This window comes from Prunus avium, chromosome 2 (assembly GCF_965620075.1).
Source record: "Prunus avium chromosome 2, drPruAviu1.hap1.1, whole genome shotgun sequence".
Classification (NCBI taxonomy): Eukaryota; Viridiplantae; Streptophyta; class Magnoliopsida; order Rosales; family Rosaceae; genus Prunus; species Prunus avium.
Window position 1 is genome coordinate 27131420 of NC_142285.1, and position 15112 is coordinate 27146531.

The 15112-nt window shown below is 39.0% G+C and overlaps 1 long non-coding RNA gene across 1 annotated transcript; it reads left to right on the forward strand.

Annotated features, from left to right (window-relative positions):
- The first annotated feature begins 268 nt into the window (after positions 1–268).
- LOC148296758 (uncharacterized) lies at positions 269–812 on the forward strand. The gene is made up of 2 exons (XR_015834079.1): positions 269–507; positions 711–812. It is a non-coding gene; the product is annotated as an uncharacterized LOC148296758 (long non-coding RNA).
- Positions 813–15112: the final 14300 nt, after the last annotated feature.

A 15112-nucleotide genomic window follows, 5' to 3' on the forward strand; every position in this document is an offset into this window, starting at 1 on the left:
AAAACAATAATATCGTTACTTTCTCCCAGATTACTTTTATTATCATGTATTGGTTAGACATGAAGGAATAAAAATATATAAGGCATGCAGAACAAAATTTTAAGAAGACAAGGCCAATTCCCATATCTTCAAAGAAGAAGCATCTTTTCTGGTGACCCAACTTTTCAGTTCCATAGCTCTCAAACCAATCGAAGCTGCTGCATGAGCTGCTCGATTTGCACATCTAGGCACATATGGTGAATTTAGGGAATGGATGCCCTCCAAGTTGAAACTCAAATCTCTTTTCAAGGTCCCTTCTCCTACCCACCCACTACAATCCACCCTCTCTTTCTTACAACCCAGCAAAATACCCGACATTATACCACCTATTCAAATCTGCCGATCTCTCTCTCTTAAGCTCAACCCCAAATCTCATCGATCCACACAACCCAACGTTAGGCATCTCCTCCCTCTGTCTCTGAGGCCAAACGAAAATTCAATCCCAAGCGTGCAAAATTGTGCATCCCGGTAAAATGAGTTTGTTTTCCTCGATTCTGTGTTGCTTCTCTCACTTCCAAAAAAAAAAAAAGAGTTTGAAGGTGTTTTTTTTAACAGAAATTTTTTATTTTCCTATCAATTTTCTCTGTTCTGTCCACAATTATGGTTCCAAGAATTTTTTTGTTCTTTCAATTTTTCTACCTTCAACTTATTATACTATAATGTACCTGGAGTCTTGGTTAGTAGAAAGGTCTCTCCACCTTTTGCCTTTAGCGACGCCGACCACACATTCATCTCGCAATCCCTCCACAAGGTATTTTGATTTTTTTTTCTTAGCCCAGCAAAAAAAATTAAAAGAAAGAAAAGGAAACTATCTCTACCCACTATCCAAAACAAAGAGAACAGAGAAGGGAAAGAAAGAGGACGAAGAAGAAGAGAGAAAACAAACAAGAGGGAAATAGAGAAAAGTCTTGATCTTAGGAGGGATGTGGGGTTTCTAAGATAGCATGGCTTTTTTATATCTCGTGGCTTTTTTTGTCATTCTATATACTCATTATTATGTATAAAAGTTTACCAATTGCTCACAATTCTCTTCAAATATAGTTTATCAAATGCCTAACTGATTTTTTTCATTATTCTTGCAGCACATCAAAAGCAGTTTTTTTCAATATCAAACTAGCTCAAAACTGAGGCAGGAGTAAAGTCTGACAAACAGAAAAAAGTTAACAAATACAACTTGGAAAGAAGAAAAGTGAGCATGGGTATCCAATAATAAATTTTTTTTTTGGTCATAATCCAATGATGCATTTGTGTACCAGACTACCAGTGATAATAACAGTATCTTGAAACTTTGAAATAAGAGTAGAGTCTATTTCAAATTCTCTAATTAACAAGGAAATTCCAACGGCATAAGCATAACTACTAAACAAACATATATGTAAATGTAAATAAATTCAAGACACAAAAGAAGACTTGGTGAGAAATCTGAGGCACTAGAAAATTGGAAGAAACTAGCAGATTCCATCTCCATGTGGATTGAGTTTTCAGTTTTGGGGTTTGGTTTTTTCTTGGTACCAAAAAAGTGGCTGTGCCCTTTATATACTTGAAGAAAAAAAGGAGGGTGTTTGAACTTTGAACAAAAGCCAAAAGAATTACAAAGGGCACATATTGTAATAAAATAAAAATAATTTAAAAATAAGCAGCTGAAAGCTACGATTTGTGGTGAGGGAGGATGTTTTTAGGATTGCAGCACCAAAATCTAGTGCAAATTAATTGTTCTTTCTATATTGCAAGGACCCGTATATTTACACTCGTGGGTCAAATAAGGCACGGCGGCTGGATTTGACCAAGAAAACACAATTACAAATCGTAGCTTTTTTTTGGTAACTGGATATTTCATAAAACAAGCCAAAAGGTAAATCACAATAGTACAACAACAAGCTGTTTAATCTTTCCCATCCCAAAAACAACACGCAGTACCTCATACTTAATTACTAATTAAAGCATTAATGTGAAAGAATATTTGCTTTTCCTACCTTTAGTATTATCACCCCAAAAGAATATTTTTAATGTCAAAGAAAATTTTGTCGACAACTTAACTTTCTTTCATAAAAGTTGAAAGCTCAATGCCACTTTCTTTCTTGAAAGTTGAAAGCACTTGAAAGTTGAAAGCCCATGTACGCAACTTTCTCTCTTGAAAGTTGAAAGCTCATGACAAAGAAATGTTTTTAATGTAACTTTGTCTTTAATCATGCAATAACTTTTCTTTCTTTAAGATTGAGTAGTTTTCTTTCTTTCTTTCAAACCAAAGAAGTTTTTCTAAGCAGACGATTCTACTTTTCTCTCACTTAAACATACACACCAAATTATCCTTATAAAATACAAAATCAAATAACTTAATTTTAAAGTTACAAACGAACATTGAAACTACATAATAAAATAGCAAATAACGTTACAAAATAATAAAATACCAAACCAAACCAAACCGTCGGTACGGTACGGTCGGTATGCGGATAATTCGGATGAGATGCCCACCCCTATTTCAAACCAAGCCAGTGAGGCCTTGTAAAGCAACATGTCTCAAAATAGTTTATGTATTTTAAGAATGACGAGCGTGAATTTTAGAGCAACATGTCTCTCCAAACTCACTAAGTTTTGCCTTTGGTATATATGACTAATATTGCTTTATTAATTCTATGAATTTTATTTTATTATTAAGCATCGATATAATTTTTTTTTCTTTGTCTTAATTTTGCTGTAGGTTCGAAGTTGAGTTGCTTGGTTAAGAGGTACTCTCTTAATTTATGCAGTTTTTTTTTTTGGTGTGGTTTATTTGTGGTTACGGTTTTATGTGTTATAGAAATTTCCAACTTTTGCTAGATTTGTATGATTGTATATGATTTTTATGATGATGAATGATCGATATATATATATATATATATATGTTGTGAATGTATATTAGGTAATAGAATAAATTCACTACTTCGAGAATAGGATTTAGATGCTGGTAGTTCATTGGAAGCCACATTTTTTCAAGGGTTACGGTTATTTACCCAAAGTAAAAACCAAATGCAAGAAAGACACTTTGAGATTATACAGCTAAAACGACTTGAGGTAATTTCAAAGGTATCAGAATAAAAATTCCAAAAGTTTTGAGGAAGAAAAAGAATGACCCTATTAAAATAATAGAGCTTTATTTTAAGATCATTATTGTTGTGAATTAAAGACTAACTCACTGCCCTTAAAGATCTTGTTGTTGATGGACTTTAGACAAAGAACTCAATGATGGATGAGTCTTACACACACACACACAGAAATTAACCAAGCACAAATGACACAAGTGTTTATAGAGGTTCAGCAAATTGCCTACATCCTCTTTGGTGAACACCTTGAGAAATTTCACTAATGAAGATAGGTTACAACTTTGGTTTACAAAGGAAACCCCCTTAGAACACTACCCTCACAATCTGTTTCTCTCACACCCTTGCTCAACACCTTGATACACTTAGAGAACTCTCTTGCTCTCTCCCTTGGCTTTTCTGAAACTCTCACAGAAACTTACTTGTTTCCAGCTTTTGCCACTACATATGTTCAACATGCTTTCTCCCTTGTGTTATCTTACTTCATCCCATTACCTACACAAGCCAATGGACAAGAGATAGGATATCTGATTGTCCTCCACGTTCTTTCCTTTTAGTCACCACTTAGACTAAGGGTCAGATCAGGTAGGTAATAGAATCTCACTCAGCCACCTCCATTAAACCAGAAAATGGAGAGGAGATTATTCAAAACAAGATAACCAATTAGCCATGAGTGCTCTCCCAACTATCCAGCAAGTAGTCAACCTTCATTTACCTCAGAAGTGACCCATTAAGCACCTGCAAACTTGTGGAAAGCGATAGCCATTGAAAAGACAGTTGAAAATACGTAAGCAAAACATCACAGCATGACTGGAGCAACCGGTCGTCAGGAATGGGCGACCGGTCGCCAGAAGTTTTCCCTCCAGACTTTGAATCTGCTTCTAAGCGACCGGTCGCAAATGTCCAGCGACCGGTCGCTCTTCAGTTTTGCTCCAGACTTCGAATCTGCTTCAAAACGACCGGTCGCAAATGTCCAGCGACCGGTCGCTTTTAGGCAGATTCAAAATCATCCTTTGAGCGCCAAAAACTTTGTATCTTTTTAGGTGAGCCATTTTTCCAACAATCTCCACCATGGTGAGCCTAAAACTCTTTGTGGACATCATTGCCTTCCAGGACATCTGTAATGTCTTGAGAATCGTCCTGATAATTCTCAAGAACTCCACCTCAATCTTTAGCATGTAACAAGATTGAGCAAGCTCAAACAATGCTTGAACTTTGCTGCTGTGACTGGCTTTGTTAGGCAATCTGAAGCGTTCTCATTTGTATGAACCTTCATTATTGTGATGTCTCCATCATTCACCCAATCCCTAATCCGGTGGTATCTCACATCAATGTGTTTGGACCTCCCATGGAACACTTGATTCTTCACTAAGCAAATAGCACTTTGACTGTCACTTAGAATCACCACCAAGTCTTGAGCTATCCCGAATTCCTTTGCCAATCTCTTCAGCCATACCGCTTCTTTTGAAGCTTCCGTTAAAGCCATATACTCCGCTTCCGTAGTAGACAAGGCACTAACCGATTGTAACACCGCTCTCCAACTAATCGGTCCTCCACCACAAGTGAAGACATATCCTGTGGTGGATCTCCTCTTGTCTAAATCTCCTGCATAATTAGAATCTACATACCCCGACACACATGCATTTCCTTGTTGTCTTTCAAACAATATCCCAAGCCTTTTGGTGCCCTTCAAGTACCTGAGAATCCATTTTGCTGCTGTCCAATGTTGCCTTCCAGGATTCGCCATATACCTTGACACCACACTAACGGCTTGGGCTAAGTCGGGGCGTGTGCACACCATTGCATACATGAGACACCCTACCAAGCTTGCATATGGAACTTTACTCATTTCTTCCTTCTCCACATTCGTAGAAGGACATTCTTTTGCACTTAACTTAAAATGCTCCGCCAAAGGAGTAGACACCGGTTTGCAATCCATCATATTAAACCTTTCAAGTACCTTGGAAATGTACTTGCTTTGTGACAGCCACAACTTGCCTTCCTTTCTGTCTCTCCTTATCTCCATTCCTAGGATCTTTTGTGCAGCACCAAGATCCTTCATGTCAAACTCCCTTCCAAGCAATGTCTTCAAATTCTGGATTTTTGACATGTCCTTACATGCAATTAGCATGTCATCAACATAAAGAAGCAAAAGGATGAAGTTACCATCCTTGAATGCATGAGAGTAAACACAACAATCAGATTCACATCTTCTATACCCAATCTTCATCATGTAAGAATCAAAGCACTTGTTCCACTGCCTTGGAGATTGCTTCAGCCCATACAAAGACTTCTTCAACCTGCAAACCAGATTTTCCTTCCCTGCTTCAATGAACCCTTGAGGTTGGCTCATGTAGATGTCTTCCTCCAATTCACCATGAAGGAAAGCTGATAGGACCCGCCCCGAATTTCTCAAAACCCGAGACGAATCCCGTGGAATTCCCGACATCACCCGATGTCAGGCCCACTCACTGAAAACTATATCTTCTTTTCCCCAAAAAGGGATTAAGGGCACGAGATTTCCTACCGAAATTTCGGCAGAATCTCCCCTGTAAATCGAACATTTCCCAAATTTTCAACCTGCATAAAATTCACATTTTAATATCCCAACAGGCAGCACGCACAATTTAATCTCATGCGATTCATTAAATCGGCCCTCGGCCTTCAGATAATTCGAAACAAACCAACAATATTCTTAAGTCGAACAATACATAAACCAAACAATTAATGGTCTCAAATAACTTTATGAATACCACGGAAACCATTAAACCAGATTCAAATCCGACAATCACATCGAAAATCACATACGTAGAATCAATCAAACCTTTTAAACACAATCATATTTCGCGGCTGCGCCTGATGAGACCCCAGGCTGCCTACGTACCCTTGGACAAGGGATCAAGCCACACGTAGTTCTCATCTCAACGGTCACAACTCCGAAAATAAACAATCCTTCACAACATAACCAACTATACATTTCAGATCCATCACAATTTCAAATTCGACAAAAACACAATGAACACATTCTCAAACTCTTCCTTTGTATCAGTTCAAATTCGTAACCATACCCTATTCAAGGCGTATGTACATTAAACACATTATCCAATTATTCCCCTTTTAACAGTTCAATCCCGCAACCATACCCTATCCAAGGCGTATGGCGCCAAACAACACTGCCCAAATCCAAGGCTTATACGTTCATACATGTGCAGGCTCACAAATCTCAAACCAGAATCAAAACCACATATACATATATGTAATATGTATAACAAGAAAAGAATAATTATATATATACATAAACACACCCACCTCTCACCATCATCATGTACCAGGGGAAAACAATCCAACAGGGGATTGTTGACTAGCTCACAATTATCAGCCCTCAAACGGACTATGTGGCTAGGGACGAGCTGTCCAACTGGGGGACTAACTCTCAGCCAGCACGTACGGACGAAGAATCAAGACCCGTACGCCTGTAAACAGTCCTACGCGCGCAGACTACCCAATTAAGGGCTCCATCATATCCAGACCACATTCACAATTTCCATGTATCAGTATCCAAGGGGAGGTACATGTGATGTTGCACATCATGTACTGGGGAGAACAATCCAACAGGGGATTGTTGACTAGCTCACAATTATCAGCCCTCAAACGGACTATGTGGCTAGGGACGAGCCGTCCAACTGGGGGACTAACTCTCAGCCAGCACGTACGGACGAAGAATCAAGACCCGTACGCCTGTAAACAGTCCTACGCGCGCAGACTACCCAATTAAGGGTTCCATCATATCCAAACCATGTCCACAATTTTTCCGGCATCCCAAAATTCCAGGATCCATGACCAATAAAGCCCACACGCCCGAAACCCGGCACGTGTGAATAGTATATCCAAAACATATCCATTTCCATGTATCCCAGTGTCCATATCCACTGTTTCCAAATATCATCATCCAAGGGGGAGGTACGTATGATGGTGGAGTTCGTAATCCTTATATAAATATTATATAAATAATATTCCCATCCTTAGTTCCATTTTCCCAAAACAAAATACATATTCATAGTAGACAAATAACTCTCAAACATAAAACCCATAACCGGGGAAGTACCTAAGATAGTGTTTTCTCAAATATTATATATATAAACTCCAAGACCCTCGAACATATCAAATCCACAAATATATCACAAATACTTTACAAAATAATAATCTCGACTATTAAATATAAAGTGCATTACAATAATCCATTTAATTCATATGCATAACATTTCCATCTTAAAACCATGCCATTTATTTGAAAGCAATACCCATTCTTTTCCTAATAATCATAACCGAGTCCCAAGACTCACTTTCACAACTCTACGAATCGAGTATCCCATAATTATTCATTTCATAATTTCAATTATCAAAAATTATCCAAGAATCCCATAGGATATTATAAACAAGCTCATACTCACAATATAATCCAAATAACTCAAATAACAATTAACACTCGTTTACAAGGTCATCCTAATACTTTTCGAAGTATGAAACTACCTCGGAAGACTCACGATCAACCGAGAGTCAAACTTTCTAAATTTGGTCAACCGGGCCCACGGGGCCCACGCTCCGTTTTATGATCCGAACGTCCCTAAGGGTTCCTCAAGGACTAGGATACACGTCCTGCAAGTTTGGTCCGGATTGGACGGTTAGATCACTCGCGATCGCACGACCGGATGGTTAACGTAAAACACAAACTTTAACTATTTAAATCGGAACATCCGGGGCTCCGATTCCCGATCCGCGAATTCCTACACGATCCTAGGAATATCTAAATCAACATATATTAATTTGGAAGTGATCCAACGGTTCTAACATATCGAACCCGGAATTCACACTATATGTAAAATCCGTTCGGGGTTCAAACGTTATCCGAATTGAGATCCGTAAACTCCTACGCGCTCGTGACAACACAAGGATCATTCTAGGATAAAGTGTGACCTCTGCCGGACTGCCCACGCGCCGCCCCACGCGCTGCCGCACGCGGGTGGCTTGATCACAATTCCGGTGACCGGAAAAACTTAGTATTTTGGCTCCAAACTCCTAACCTAGGTAATACACCTAATTTGGAACCACTTTTCTTCTTGGGTGAAGACCAGAAAATGGCCGGAAGTGGCCGGAAATCCCAACTGAAAACCGGCTGAAGCTAAATTTCGAAATTTAACTTGTAAACTCTCAAAATTTCTGGAAACCCAACCAACAGGCAGCTAGAGCACGAAAAATAGATGAATTTTCATACCTCACTCGTCCAATTCGGTGGAGAAACGAAGGAGAACGAAGGGTTGCAAAATCTGCCAAAACCGGAGGAATTTTTCTGCGTTTTTTCCGGTGGCTGCAGCGGCTGTTTCCGGGCTGCACAAGGTCGGGGGAGGATGCTGGGGTGGTGGTGCGTCGTTCTTGGCCGGAGCCGGGGCTGGTGGTTGCCGGAGGTGGCGGCTGCGAGTTTTGCAGAGGGTGGAGGGAGTTGACGGGAGAGAGAGAGACGCACGGGAGAGAGAGGAGAAATGAGAGAAAAAAATCTGGTTTTAATAAAATTCAAGTTCTACTTATTTACAGTTTTGCCACTAAGGGTTTTTAACTCGTAACTTCTTCGTTACAACTCCAAATCGAGTCCACTACGTGTCTACGAACTCGGCTCAGTACGAGCTTCCTAAAAACCTCACTTGCTGCCCCAAACTCTCTCCGGATAAGAATTGACCTTTTTGCCCCCACTTCAAAGGCAAAATTGGAAATTCCAAATTTTAATTAAATTAAAACCAATCTTAATAATATTTTGGGTCGGGATGTTACAAAGCAGTCTTCACATCCATTTGCTCTACCTCCATGTCCTCTTGTGCTACTATGGAGAGTAGTAGTCGTATAGAAGTATGTTTCACCACCGGAGAGAAGATTTCATCATAATCAACTCCCTCCTTTTGCAAGAATCCTTTTGCCACCAACCGAGCTTTGAATAAGGTGGCACCCTTCTCATGCATTTCTTCTTTCTTCCTAAACACCCATTTGCAGCCAATAACCTTGCGACCTTTGGGTTTAGGAACTAACTCCCAAACTGAGTTTTGGTGTAGAGATTCCATCTCTTGCATCATAGCTTCCATCCAACTTTCCCGTTCCTTGTTCTCAACAGCTTCTTGGAACGTGGTTGGTTCTTCTTCACTAGCATTTAGGGCATAGTGAACTGCATCCGTCTCCCATCCAAACCTTTGAGGTGGTTTGATGGTTCTCTTGGGCCTGGACCGAGCTATAGATGATGGCTCCACCTGTTCTTGAGCCTCTTCTTCTTCTTGAGTGTGTTGTTGAAGCTGCCCAGCTTCTTCCTCTTCAATGTCAGACTCCACCTCCTCCTGAACGTCTTCAGTTGGCTGTTTCCGTGAAGTCTTTCTTGACACCTTCTTGAGTGGAACTTCAATGGTTGTTTCTTTCTCAACAACATCCTCCTTTGCCTCTGAATTCTTGACTTTGTTCATAGGTATGGTCTTCTCATCAAACACAACATTTCTGCTGAGTATCTTCTTGTGGTTCACTGGATCCCACAGCTTGTAGCCCTTCACACCACTCTCAAATCCAATGAAAATGCATTCAAGAGACTTTGGCTTCAACTTGGATCTTTCATCACTAGGAATAAGTGCATATGCACTGCACCCAAACACCTTAAGATTCGAATAATCGATTGACTTATTAGATCATACCTCCTCTGCACACTTGATCGGTGCATATTTACATATCATTTTGTACCCTTCTAGCTTATGATTTGGTTATGTTTTTTAGTTAAACTTGTGCTTTTAATCCTTTTTGTGTTTATCTTTCAGTTCATTGAGCTTTAGGTAATAATGAGGGCTTTGGATAGTAAATGATGCAATCCATGCATGTTAGGGCCTAATTTGGATGAATGGATGAAGAGCTTAAAGACAAACTCAATTTTGGCTACAGTCCCCTGCCAGCCCAGTTTCGTAGGTCATATTGCAAGCTTTGTTTCAGCAACCTACATAGCTCGGATGAGGCCACATTCTTCATGAAAGTTGTTCCAATGGGTGTGTAATATAACATATCCAAAATTCAGCCCCATTGGATAAATATGGAGTCTGTTACCTAGCAAACACAGAGCCATGCTCAGGATGGATTTTATCAGCGCGCAAAATGAGTTAGCAATTTGTTTTGGCCTTAACTTCCTCCTCCGACCTTGGATTGGCCCAAATGATATATGGCTGGAAAGAAGACATTCTGAACTTCAAGTTTGAGTGCTTAAAGTCTTAATTTGCTTAAGGGAAGCCCAATTCGTAAGCCCTTGAAGTTGCTGGTCATGCTGACCTCAGGATGAGCTATTATTTCTGGTTGGAAGCTTGGTCATGGTGACATGAAGATGAGCTAGGGCTGCTGGTGGGATTTATTAGTGAAGTGCATCAACCATTTCAGATTTTATAAAACAAGTGTTGTATGCATTAGCCATACTTAATTCAGATTTTCAGCGTCCTTAGGCCTATATATAGTGAGGTTTCCCAAGCTTGTAATCACACCCCAAGGGGGGGAGCTCTCAAACACTTCTCTAGAGCTCCCTTCCCTTCTCTCCCTCAAATTCTCTTAGTTTCTCTTTCTAGTTTTCAATTGTTATAATGAGATCTTTGTGCTGAAATTCTCCTTAAGTTTTTCCAAGTTCTACTTAATTTTCATTGTTATGTAAATTCTTTTCTTTAGTTTCAAGTTTGATTAGTTTCCAAGTTTCAATTATGATTTTTGTTCTTATTCATTATGCTTATAAGTTAATATGCTAGTTTGAATGATTGATCACCATTTAGGCTTGCATGTTAGCTATCTTGGTTTGAATTAAGAGTAGACACCATGCTTTAATTTGAATTGAACTATGAATAGGAAGAGTATGTATGGACATTCGACAACAGGGATTAGATACATGCTTGGTTGTTTAAATTGTTCTTCTATGCTTAATGGGTTCCTAATGCTTAATTTTAGGTTAGACAACAAATGATCAAATTAGGGAATTAGGAACACAAGGTTATGACCACACACCATGGCTTAATCATACTTTAGCTAGAATCAATCCATTAATCTAATTGAACTTGGGAACTTATCTACTTGAGTTAGTTATTTCCTTTCTTCCTTGTTTTATTTATTTCCTTTCTTTTTCATTTCTGTTTTGTGTAGGAGAAATGAATTGGATCATTCAATCACCAATCCTCGTGGGATCGACCTCGCACTTACATACGTTATACTACCGAACGGCTCGTGCACTTGCGAGTATCACAAGTTGAGGATGCAGCTTAATCCATTTTGGTGAAGCTGTATCTACGCAACAAGTTTTTGGCGCCGTTGCCGGGGATTGGCAACATAGTTTGGTTCTATTTCTTTTCCCTACTTGTTTTATTTTTATTTTTCATTTTCATGTTTTTCTAGACAATTTCAAGTTTTAAAGTTAATGACGTTAATGGACAAGTTGTGTTTGTAGTCCAACAGAAAAGGACAATTGCCCAACAAGCAAGAGAACTGGGTTTAAGTCCCAGCTTACACAACCCATTGGTGCTTGTTGCTTTGAAGCATGGAATTGGACTTGTGTTGATTTTTCCCTTTCATTTTTAGTTTTTTTTTTATATTTCGTAATCCTTTAATTCCGTTTCAAGTTTTTGTATGTGTTTGTTTTAGCAATGTAAATAGCTCAATAAAAATGGAGAGAGATGGCAACTTCAAAGATAGGAAGTGTGGAGTAGTGGGAGAAGTCGCGACCTCCAAGTGCATCACGCTCGACCTAATCGCTTCAAGGGGGAGCATTTCAATCCTTTCTCTTCTTTGAATTCTGTTTATTTTCGTAGTTGTTTTTGCCTTTTGGTCCGCGTTGAGTTCTTTGTTTTTCTATGCTGAATCCAACCATATAAAGAACGTAAAATTTGGACTTACGGTTGGAAAGTTATAGCCTAAAAACTGAACTGAGGTCGAAACTGAAAAACATAGAAACGAATCTGTCCAAATGGTGATAAATAGGTGATAGAAAGTGCTGTTTTGTTTTTTTTTTTTGTTTTTTTTTTTTTCTTTGGTTTCTTGGTTTGTTTCTTTTAGTACAACAATTTATGTTGTTTGTTTGAATTTGTTTACAGTACTTAGTTCATTTTCGTTTATGGTTTGTTGTTTCATTTTATCTTAATTTGTTTTTATTTCTTATCTTAAAAATTTTAAAATTAAAAAAAAAAAAAAGATTTTTCATATGAGCCGACTTATGGTAACCCCAGTGAGCACTTCCGTTAATACAGTGTCTAGGAGTTCTTTAGGCGACACCTTCGGTGTCTAAGAAGTTTGGGTTTTAAGCGGGACCATTGTGACCCCTCCAACCTTCCCGGATCCCCTGGCTGTGTTTTCTGAGGCCCTTAACTGCTCATCCATGAGTTGCTTGTATATTTGTGTGTTTTATAAAAAAACAAAACAAAAAAAAAAAAAAAAAAATTTAAAAAAATTGAAATTTGAGTTTTTATTTTTTTTATCCTTGTAAATTGAAATTTGGAACTTCTTTTTTTTATTATTTTTTTAATTTTCTTTGTGTGGTCAGTTAGTTGTAAATAATAATAAATTAAAAAAAAAATCAATTTGGAACTTCTTTGTTTTCTTTTTTTTGTTTTGTTAAGTTAGTTTATGTATTTATTTACGTGGTGTGGTTAGTTAGTTTATTTCTGAGTGTTAAAAACATATTATTTTTATTTCACTCAAACACTGCATTACAAACAAAGAAAAAAAAAAAAGTAAAAATTTTTTTAAAAAAAAAAAAAAAAAAAAAAAAAGAACATTCAAATAAATTAAAAATAAAAACAACTTCTTCTTCTTCTTCTTCGTCTTCATCTTCATCTTCATGGCATGCCTCTATTATCTCTTACTTGCAGAATCTGCAGCAGCTCCACATGGTCCTCATTTTTTCTTTGCAGTGCTTCCACGTGCTGATTGGCACAGTAGAGCCGCTTCTGCAAGTCCGCCACCATAGCCTTCAAGGAAACTATTTCCTCGCTCATCGCGGCACACTCCCGTGTTCTCGCCAGTAAACGCATGCCCAAATTGGTAGCCGAGACCGCGTGGAGTACAGTTAAATTGTGGGACTCCTCTACCGCTGCCTTATCAGACCTCTTTGCCACATGCAGATGATCTGTCGATGTGAGCTTGCTGCCAATCATGCCTTCCAGCAGCACTGCTCTGTTCGGCAGTGCCTCAGAAAAGTTCGGTATTGCCTCAGCAAAGTTTGAGGCCGTGCCGTGATGATATGAAGAGTTTGGAAAGACAGTGTTTGGAGGAACCCTTATCTGCGCATTCGGTGGCGCAAGGGACAATTCAAGGTTAAGATCATCAAGGTGAGTGCATGAGGATGCCATTGTTTTGTTTTTGGATTTTTTTTGATGTTTTTCTCTGAATTTGCAGGAAGAAATGCGGGGTGCTCTTCTACTTCACCGAGATGAGTTTAAATAGACTTATACAGACGAGGGAGCCGAAAGCACTTCGGATCTCGAGGGTGCTATCCTGTGCTCTTTTCTCTTGGATCCCTTCATTTCCGGCGCAAATTGCGAGCACGTTTTTTTTTAAAAGGGAGCATGCTTACACTTTCACTTACTTTTGCCTCCCTGTTTTCTGATGTTTGTGTTTTTGCTTTTTTTCAGTTGTTATTTTATTTTATTTTTTTTCAATTGTTTTCTTCTTGTTTGTCAGGTTTCTCAAGAATTTAGTTGGAAGAAGAGACAAAATTAAAGATGCGTCTTGGACACCTGGTGCAAGAATCCCATCTCTTCTTTTAAATTCTTGTTTGAATTGCGTGTTTATTTCAGTTTTTATTTATTTATTTATTTATTTTGTTTTTATTAGGTTTTATAATTTAAAACTCATAGGATATTCTTTGAAGGAGCTAAATTTTTGGTAACTCCAGTGAGCAACCGCAGTCTATACAGTGTCTAGGAGTTCTTTAGGCGGCACCTTCGGTGTCTAAGAAGTTCGGGTTTTAAGCGGGACCATTGTGACCCCTCCAACCTTCCCGGAACCCCTGGCTGTGTTTTCTGAGGCCCTTAACTGGTCATCCTTAAGTTTTTCTCTTAAAAGAAGAAGCAGCTATTTGTGTGTTTACTTAACTAATAAAAATTTCATGTTTGGGTTTTCGTGTTTTTGTTTGATTGTCATTCTTTAAATTTAGGGTCAATCGTCTCTTTGAGATAGCATAACATTTTTATATAAAAAAAAATTAAAAATTAAAAAAAAAATTTAAAAAAAAAACTTTAAAAATAAATAAATAAATAAAAACTGAAATCATTTCTTCTTGGCGCTCGGTGTCTCGACCATAGGAGCTTTTAGTTTGGCCGTCTGGATGTCCACTTCTGGGTCTTCACGCACAGCCTCTTGGGGCTCATCACTTGAGCTCCCAAAGATCGCAATCTTAGCTTGAGCGTAACTACTCTCGTGATCTGCTTTCTTGCGTTTACCCGGTCGGTCTAGGTCCTCCAGCTGCTTTCGCATGTCGCGAGAATACAACTCTACCATCTTTGATAGGTTTTTATTCTCGTCCCGCAATACTTCTAGCTGGTGTCGATTCACCTCCACTATCCTTGACCTTTCCCTTTTCAAGCTTTTTATAGCACTCTGACAATCTTCAACCATACTTCGCTCCGCCGCCAACTGAGCTTTGAGCACCTCCACCTCATGGGACTTCGCAAGTAGGCGATGACCCAAACTTGCGACACATGCTGTACTCTGCACGCTCAGTGCCAGGGCATCACTCGTGACCCGGTTGTCATCCCTTGTCCCGAACACACGTATATCTTTGGGAGTCACTAAATTTCTGCCAACTCCAATAGCAACATCGTTGTCTAGGAGTATTGAGTCATTGACAGACACAGGCCCCCGGGAGGAGCCAAAGTAGGGCATCCATACTGGTGCCGCTGCTTGGCCCAATGTCTGAGTCGGTGGAGCTAGGTTGAGATCCAACGAAAATGGGTAGGATG